Here is an 8,349-nt window from a genome sequence, read left to right on the forward strand (position 1 = left end):
TTTCTCTTTTTCAATTTAGCATCAATCGACATTGATAATGGCCTTGATAGACTCCTGGAAGCCCTGACAGGTAGTAGTAATGTAATTTGGGGCTGTAATGTTCGTCAACAGAAGCCTTGAGAGCTACGACATTTTGTTTTCAGCAGTCGCTGGCTTCGACATGCGGCCCGAAGAAAAAGTTGAGCGAGTTGGCATCTGGGGAGTATGGTTGCCGAAATGAATGTTGTTTTTCATTAAGGATTGTATATGTTTGCTCTGTGTGAAGGTGCACCATCTTGATGAAGGTCGTCCTCATGCCAATACCATCATTAATTGATTTCTTGATGTTGTAAATAGTCGGATCTCTGTTGGTGTATGTTCTGAGTGAAGAAGATTAGCAATCTCGAATCCTTTGTCTCATTCTGAGGCCATTTTTTGATTCATTGTATTGGGGTTTTTTTTTTTTTTTTTTTTTTTTTTTTTTTTTTTGAGGGGCTGTCAACATGCACAGTTTATCTACTGGTGGGAGGAAGTATACATTTTCTAATGTTTGGGTTCGTTTCCTTACAAGAACACCTAGGCTACTTTCAAGGTTTAAGCTTGAGTACCTTCCCGCTCCAAGACATTCCAACTGTAATTCATAGTACTGAAAAGGGTCATCTTGGGAACATTGTAGTAATCTGTATGGACTTATATACTCTATAGATGGGTTCCCTTTAAATCTTCCTTCTAATATTGATCACTAATTTGTTCTTAATTTCATCCTAAGTCTTTATTCATGCCTTCCTCGGCTCCTATTTAAGTCATTGTAAAATGTCCCACTAAAAGTTACTACCTGCCTCGTGATTCCTGAAGGAGTAGTTCTCGCTTGGAGAATTGTTTCAATACCAACTATTTTGTCACGTTTTTCGGACATTTTTGATTCGGATAAATTTTTTACAAATAATATGTCTGTTTAAAAAAGTTTTAATGAATTTGAACAAATCATATTTCAAAGTTTAAATTATTGAAAACCCGTTATGGTCAATTTATTTTTGGCTACAATAGGAAATGAACTCTTATTAGTTACGTTATACGTGCATCTAAAAGTATAATTTTTTTAAACAAATCGTATTTGCTCTTGATCATAAAATATTTTACGCACTAACCTGACCAAATCTTGAATTGAGATTTTATCTTTCAATATTTGAGTGACTTTATAATAACAAATAGTGAGGCTATGAGATTTGTTTTTTATTTGTTTTTTTGCTTTTATCATAAGCTGAATCTAGTCACAAGGTTATAAGTTCTAACAATTACTTATTCCTTTAATGAATACAAAAATTATAAAATGCATTAACCAAATTATCCATTTTTTAATGAAAAATATTTTAAAATCATCACTAAATTCACTTATCTAGTTTGGATGGTCAAATTAAGGTTTATTTCTAGGATATGAAGGTGTGCTCATTCACTTGCAGGTTGGAATCCTAACATGTTGAGACAAGGTAAAGACTGTTTCTGTTGACACCATCTCATTAAGGGAAAATGGTGTTCGTCTAAGCTCAAAATGAAAAATCAGGTAGCTAATTCTTCGGGCTATTCAAACACTTTTTCCCCTGTTGTAACCATTTTCTCGAAGTCAATCGGCTTCAGAACTTGTCTCGGTGTTCGTATGTAGTTCCTACGGCCAAGATCCTATTAAACAAACCTCTTCATGGTGACTTTATCCATATCAAACTTGCGTAAGAGTTCCTTGATCGTTGCCTTCCTTCTTTCTCCTAAACGAAATTTTTGACTGCATAAAAAGTCTCATTAGACCTTTCTGAGCGTCGCTTAACCCTCTCAGTGACAGAATTTTTTTTTTTCTATTTTTTCATTTGAGGGGAAAAAGGCTAAAATAGCTCCCCTGTGCTCGATCTGAGGCATCAGACTCATGTTTATCAACATGATAACTTTTATTAACATTTTCTAGTTGTTAATAGATTCACTGATTGGCCAATAACATCTCATCAAAATGGTATAGCATTTTTGACAGCAAATTTAAAAGTGTATCGTCTCAAGCGAACACAACTGTATAACTATTTTATTGAAACAAAAGATGATACAGTTTAATAAAATATTTGAGTAGTCAAATCTCCATTAATAAATACAAAGAAAAAATTATTAAACTCATTTCTTATATGTTTTGCCATTTAGTATATTTTTGCATAGAGTCAACGACTTTTCCTTTATCTTTGTTCTTCTAAAAAAATTTAATACAGATCATTCCTAGCGACGGAAATATACTTTATGTATACGGACTTCACAAAAGATACCTAGGTTAGTTGAAATATTATAAGGTTTACTGATACTTAATCAGTGCAACTCTCCATCTAACCAATTAAAAGAACATTAAAAAAATTAAATTCTATTTACTTTTTATTAATTGAGATAAGGTAATATTTAAAGAAGAAATGTACGTTCTATGTTACAATTATCATATTAATAATATTTATGAAATGTATTTCATTCAATTGATTTATTTCTTTTAAAACATAGCAAATATTTTATTTCCGATTTTAAAACTTATAGCTTTATTTTATTTTTTCCTTCTGGTCCTCTTTTTATTACGTCTTTTTTGACGAGTAAATTTATTTATGGGAAGTCAATTGAGTTAGATAGAAAATACATCAATAAGTTTATACTGCTTTACTTTTCAGGAAGTGTTTATTGTAAAAAATTACTTATCCCCTACATAACATCAAGAATATAAAGTTAAAGAGGGCTATATCTTATAACATCTATTCAATCACCGATGATAAAAAGAGCTGAATTTTCTTTTCAAATAAAATAGCATTGATTTTATAAGGTTGTATAAAAGTATTTTTGTTAAATATATGTATTTTATGAAATTGTTATCTCCTCATATCAAAGTTATTTGTGTCCAACTGTAATCAGTCTATATATTACTGTTGGATAAGATGGATTTCTTGAGCAATTGCTCACTAGTCAATCAAATTTTTGCCCTTTTGCTAGTTTTTTTTCCCCAAGAAACATGGAAATTATCGATAGAGCCCAAAATTCATACTATGTTTCCTACAACATTTTATATATTCAAAACAAACTTCAATAGAATAATGCTTCGAAAAAAATTCAAGGAACAATGAGTTTTTTTTTGTAATATAGTTATATATTTTCACTTATTTTTTTTTATAATTGGGCTTTTATTAAAATTATCAATATAATAGATAGAACAAAATTAAGATAAAAATAATAATAAATATATTAAGATAGATTGCAATAAAAAATTAATTATAAATAAACGTTACAATTTCCAATTAACCCCGTAGACTAAAGCCAAACCCTCGAATACTAACCACTAATGTTTTTTTTTATATTCTATCTATATGAAATTATACTAAACAAAATATGAGTACATAAAATATCAAATCAATTTAAAACAGACTAACAAACAAGAACCGTATCTTCGATGTTGCTGTTCTTATCAATAGACATCAACATTACATACTGAGCCTTTAAGGGTCGAATAGGTTTTATATGGTCATTGTGGGGAAGACTTAACAATTTCTGAACGTAGTTCAATTTTCTATCTTTGTAACGAAGAATCATTAAGGAAAAGACAGCGTATCTTGCTACAGAAGCAATGCAAATTTTCCGCAGGGAGTGAAAAGCGCATTCAAAGTGAGACAGCTAGCTTTGAATGCTTTAGTGCTAACTAAAGAAGAGCAAATAGCCTTTGTTTCTATTCTAGACTTTTCCTTCCCCTAGGGGCATTCCAAAAAGAATATAAGCAAGTAAGTACTGGGGAAGGTAGTCATTCAAATTAAAAGGATCAATATTCCACTCGAAGAGCAAATGATGCTGGGCATCTTGAAATGCATGGATGATAGAGTTTAAAAAATTTCCACATTCCTTCACGGACAAGTTGAAGTAAGTAGAGCTCGTCGATATTCGGATTTTTAAATTGCCAAAGTATAATAGATTTATAAAAAAAAGCTACCCATAGCAGAGGGTAATAAAATTTTCCAGACTTAACACTTGACTCTTGTATTGGAATCATATTATGTATAGTTGAAATATATTTGGAAAGAGCCTCAACCTCAAGACTAATTCGGCTGTCAAAAGGCCCAAGAACGCTTTTTTTTATAAAACTGACGAATAATATGACGCAGTTTCTTTATTTTGATTAAAAATGATGCAAAATGAGAAGAATATTGCAATATCTTTTTACACATACTTATTTTATTTTATGACTTGAAGATTTGTTTTGGATTTTTGGAAAAAAATGCAACATTTTTAATATTTTGTAAGAATGAATAAAAATTCACCAAATGATAGTTTTTTTAATAACATCCCTTATAATTTTGACATTTTATTTGACGTCAAGGCTAAAAACTTTTTTTTGTTATACCACTATACAAGTTAAATACAAATGTATATTCTACATATAGTCGAGGGATATGCAAAGGAAAATGTCAAATTTATATGATACATTGCTCCTATTATATACCCATTTTTTCTACAAACCTAATGAATTCTTCAAGAACAACGATTGTATGCTGATGTTACAACATTGGTATGGACACACTGTTATATATGTATGTAATCATGTATACATTTGCATAATAGATATATGAATTTTGTGTTTGCTTAAAGGCATGATAAATTATACAACTCCATTAGTAATCTCTTTGGTTCTATATAAATTAATATATTTTTTGGCTCTTTTTTTTTTTTTTGCAATATTACAACATGAATTCAAGAGACAAAAACTATCCTTTGTTTTTATTATACATACGTGAGAGACTGCATATGTATATACAGGGTACATAAGCTATGTATGTCCCCACTTTGGTGCCCTCTCTTGGGGAAAAATTGTTACTTAAGAAACTGATTTTTTTGTTGGATGCCTTGTTCAAACCTGCACTAGCTGGAATAAAATTATATTTATTTAAAAATTCGTTATTCCAAATATTTTGGAAAAGGCACAGTTTTCCTTGGAATCCACGGATTCTCTGATGGATTTTTTTCCTTGTGTGTTGAGATCGAGACAAACCAAGTGAATCCCTGTAACACCAATTACAAACTTATCAGTCAAATTGATAAAGTATTCCAGGATTTGCCAAGGGACTAAGTAACGAAGGCCTGATTACGCTTTCGGCCTCGTATGGAAACTGTAATTGAGGCTGTTGGTGATTTTATTAATCTGGCTGGTGAAAATTGTGTTTACGGCACAGATAGCTTCCAAGCCCTGTAGATAATACTTCTTCACGCTTCATTATCACAGTATATATATTGGAGTTCCCTTGAAATTTTGATACTCATTAGCCTATAGAGACTAACTTATATAAATACAAAACTAAAATTTGTATTTTGCACTACTAAAAAAATGAAGAACAATTGTACGAAAATATGTATATCTTTCATATGTGGGGATGATTCCAAAATGTATTCACTTTTGTTTTATTAAACAAAATGTGACGTCAGTTAAAAAGTTAAATATTTATAGAAGAAATAAAGAATATGCGACCTACTTTAAGACATTATTAAAGAAAAATCTTGTTCCAAGAGAAACAAGATCATATCAGAAGCAAAACAGCCGGTTTTAAAAAGGAAGCTTTTTAACAGTATAAATAGTACATTTTTTGACAATTGAAGTAAAAAAATTGTTCAATGAATTTTTGACTTACGTTTGAAGGTTTGGAACTGTAATTTTTTTTATGGTCATGCGCTAAAATAATAAAAATGAATTTAATTTAAAGGTAATTTTAAAAATGAAATTCGCACTCTTTTATTAGACTTAATTTGAAGGAACATTTTTCTATCACTACTTAATCAAGCAAGTTGTTAATAATTTTAAAAAAAGCCAATGTCAAATAAAATGTATTTATTTATATTAAAGAAATATTTCCAACTATACTTTTTATTATGATAATGTCATAAAAAATCAAATGAAAAAAATTGATTTGATTAAACAGTTATCAAAAAGAAAAAAAAGTATATGTAGCCTTTTTCTAAATCGAAATCTTATATAACATATGTTAATTAAATGTAAAAAATATATCCTTGTAAAAATTGACAAAAAATATTTACTTTTTTATTAAGAAGACCAAATTTTTTAAAAAACACTAATTCATATAGTAATTGAAATTTTGTTATCATTTTTTTTTTTTTTAGTTTTGTACATATAATATAATTTGAGAAAAACATCATATGATGATATGGTATGTAGTTTTTTTTTTTTTTTTTTTTACATTAAGTGTAAAAAGTAAATCTAATAAAATAACAATAAAGTGGAGTTTATATTAAGTTTTATATACTTTATTCATAAAACATATCTTTAAATTTTACATATCTTGATATATATATATAAACTTCCAAAACATGTTAGATAGAAGATGGATCATAAATATTAATAAAGATTTTTTTTTTTTCAAAAAAAAAAAAATGATCAAATTGACAATTTATTATATTCCATTAATTTTTGTGCACTTAAAAAAAATCTATAAGACAAATGAGGAATGCGGATACAAGCAAAGAGATCCCATAGCAGCAATTTTTTTCCCCTTATTGTTACAAATGAGGGATAACGAAGTATTGAAAAAACAAACAAGGATTAGTGGTTGTGAATCCATTTATGATTATGCAGATGATACATCAGCAATCATAGTTTTAACGATAGCATCTATCATTGAAATATATAGGCTTCTGTCATGGTTCGAGATTTTGTCAGCCCTAAAAATTAATATAGAAAAATCCGAGCTAATATAAAATACTAATGACATCAACTCAATATATTCCCTGCATGCGAAATCAAGGATCAAGGTGCTTGGAGCTGTTATTAGGAAAGATTCAATGGACTATTTTAATGAATTAGAGTTTTGACTTATTTTGTTTCTTTTTTTTTGTGTGTCGTTTTATTGTTCTTAGAAAATTTAAATGGTCTTTATATTTTTCTATGTACTTGGATACTTTTACTATTTTTGTATTTCTATTAATTGAGTACCAGAATAAAATGATACTGGTTGAAAAAAAAGTTATGTAACATAATTGAAAAATTATGAAAAGAATGCTAACAGAGAAGTCATTTGAATACCCTCATATAATTAACAAGTAAAAATCATTCCTCTTTAGAATGACTTTAAGCTTTATGCATTGTCTGTATTTAAATAATCAAACAAACTCCAAGAATTTATCAAGTTTTTTTATTAAAAAAAAACTTTTAAATTTCGATAACTTTTTCTTCAACAAAAAAAATATATATTTAATTTTGTATGAGTAAATAAAATATTTCAGACCTTTCTAAGCCATAAAAATGAAGCAAAAGGATCTTAATGAAATAGTAATGTGAAAATGTACAAGGTAAATAGATTAATTACCTTCATTTCTAACTTCTAAAAAGAACTAAAAGTATTATAAGAAAAATATTTAATTCGTCACCTATGAGAGGATTAATGAATTCTTTATCTCCTTACTTATTTTTTTCTTTAAGGCAAAAAAAAAGCTTTCAATTATAATTCAATGTAACAAAAGGTTATATATATATATTTGTTATACCAACATTGGCTTAAATTTAGTTGTTTATTCAATGCATTTTCTGTATGTAAAAAAATACCTAACAATTGGAAAAATAATTTAAAGGAGAGTAGTTTAGTTGTCATGACGTTTCATTTGCTACAATCAGCTGTGAATATAAAAAATCAACGCCAATCTACTCTGGGGCCAGCAACGACCTTCTCATTGTAACTTCTTAATAAATCCGTCTTTATGAGAAAACGCACACGTGGTTCCACTTAATACTCATATCTATATAATGACTACAACTTTAGAAATAAACACTATTTTCAACTACAAAAAACTCACACACTATAAAATGATTAGAATTTACAACTCCATTGCAATATATGTAATTATATTAGTATAAAAAACACATGTCAAACATGAAGTAAAAATGAAAAAAAAAACAAATTTGGTAGATTTTTTTTTTATAAATCAAGATGGCTTCCAATTTTTTTAAATTATGCTTACCATAAATTATCCAAGTGAAGCTAAGATGGTAAATCACAAATTATTTATGTTTTAATATAAATATAGAGAGAGCCGACGAGTGAAAGTCTCAAAACTAACTGGTTCTATTCCTTCTTTCTCGTTCTTTTATATATATATATATATATTTGTAATAAAAAGAGTTTCAGTATGTTCCGCACTTCAAAATCCTTCTTTTTTTTTTCTTCTTCCTTTTTTTTTTTTTTGAAGATACGTCAAGAGAGGGGAAGAAAAAGAAGAAGAAAGAAGCAAAAGAGGAGACCCCTTGTTTCTAAATACCCTCACCAAGTAGCTTGTAGCGCCGTCCTTATCGATTAACTTTCGTAATACTTCCATATGTAT

At 28.5% G+C, this 8,349-nt stretch overlaps 1 protein-coding gene across 1 annotated transcript in view; it reads right to left on the bottom strand.

The window, feature by feature from the left end:
• LOC121120523 (uncharacterized) overlaps positions 1 to 8,131 on the bottom strand; it is a 222,038-nt gene extending 213,907 nt beyond the window's left edge. The window contains exon 1 of the mRNA XM_040715404.2: positions 7,990 to 8,131. The gene's annotated coding sequence lies outside the window, so the exon portion shown is untranslated. The remainder of the gene's footprint in view (positions 1 to 7,989) is intronic.
• Between the last annotated feature and the right edge of the window lie 218 nt (positions 8,132 to 8,349).

Source organism: Lepeophtheirus salmonis, chromosome 6, assembly GCF_016086655.4.
Source record: "Lepeophtheirus salmonis chromosome 6, UVic_Lsal_1.4, whole genome shotgun sequence".
NCBI classification, from domain to species: domain Eukaryota; kingdom Metazoa; phylum Arthropoda; class Copepoda; order Siphonostomatoida; family Caligidae; genus Lepeophtheirus; species Lepeophtheirus salmonis.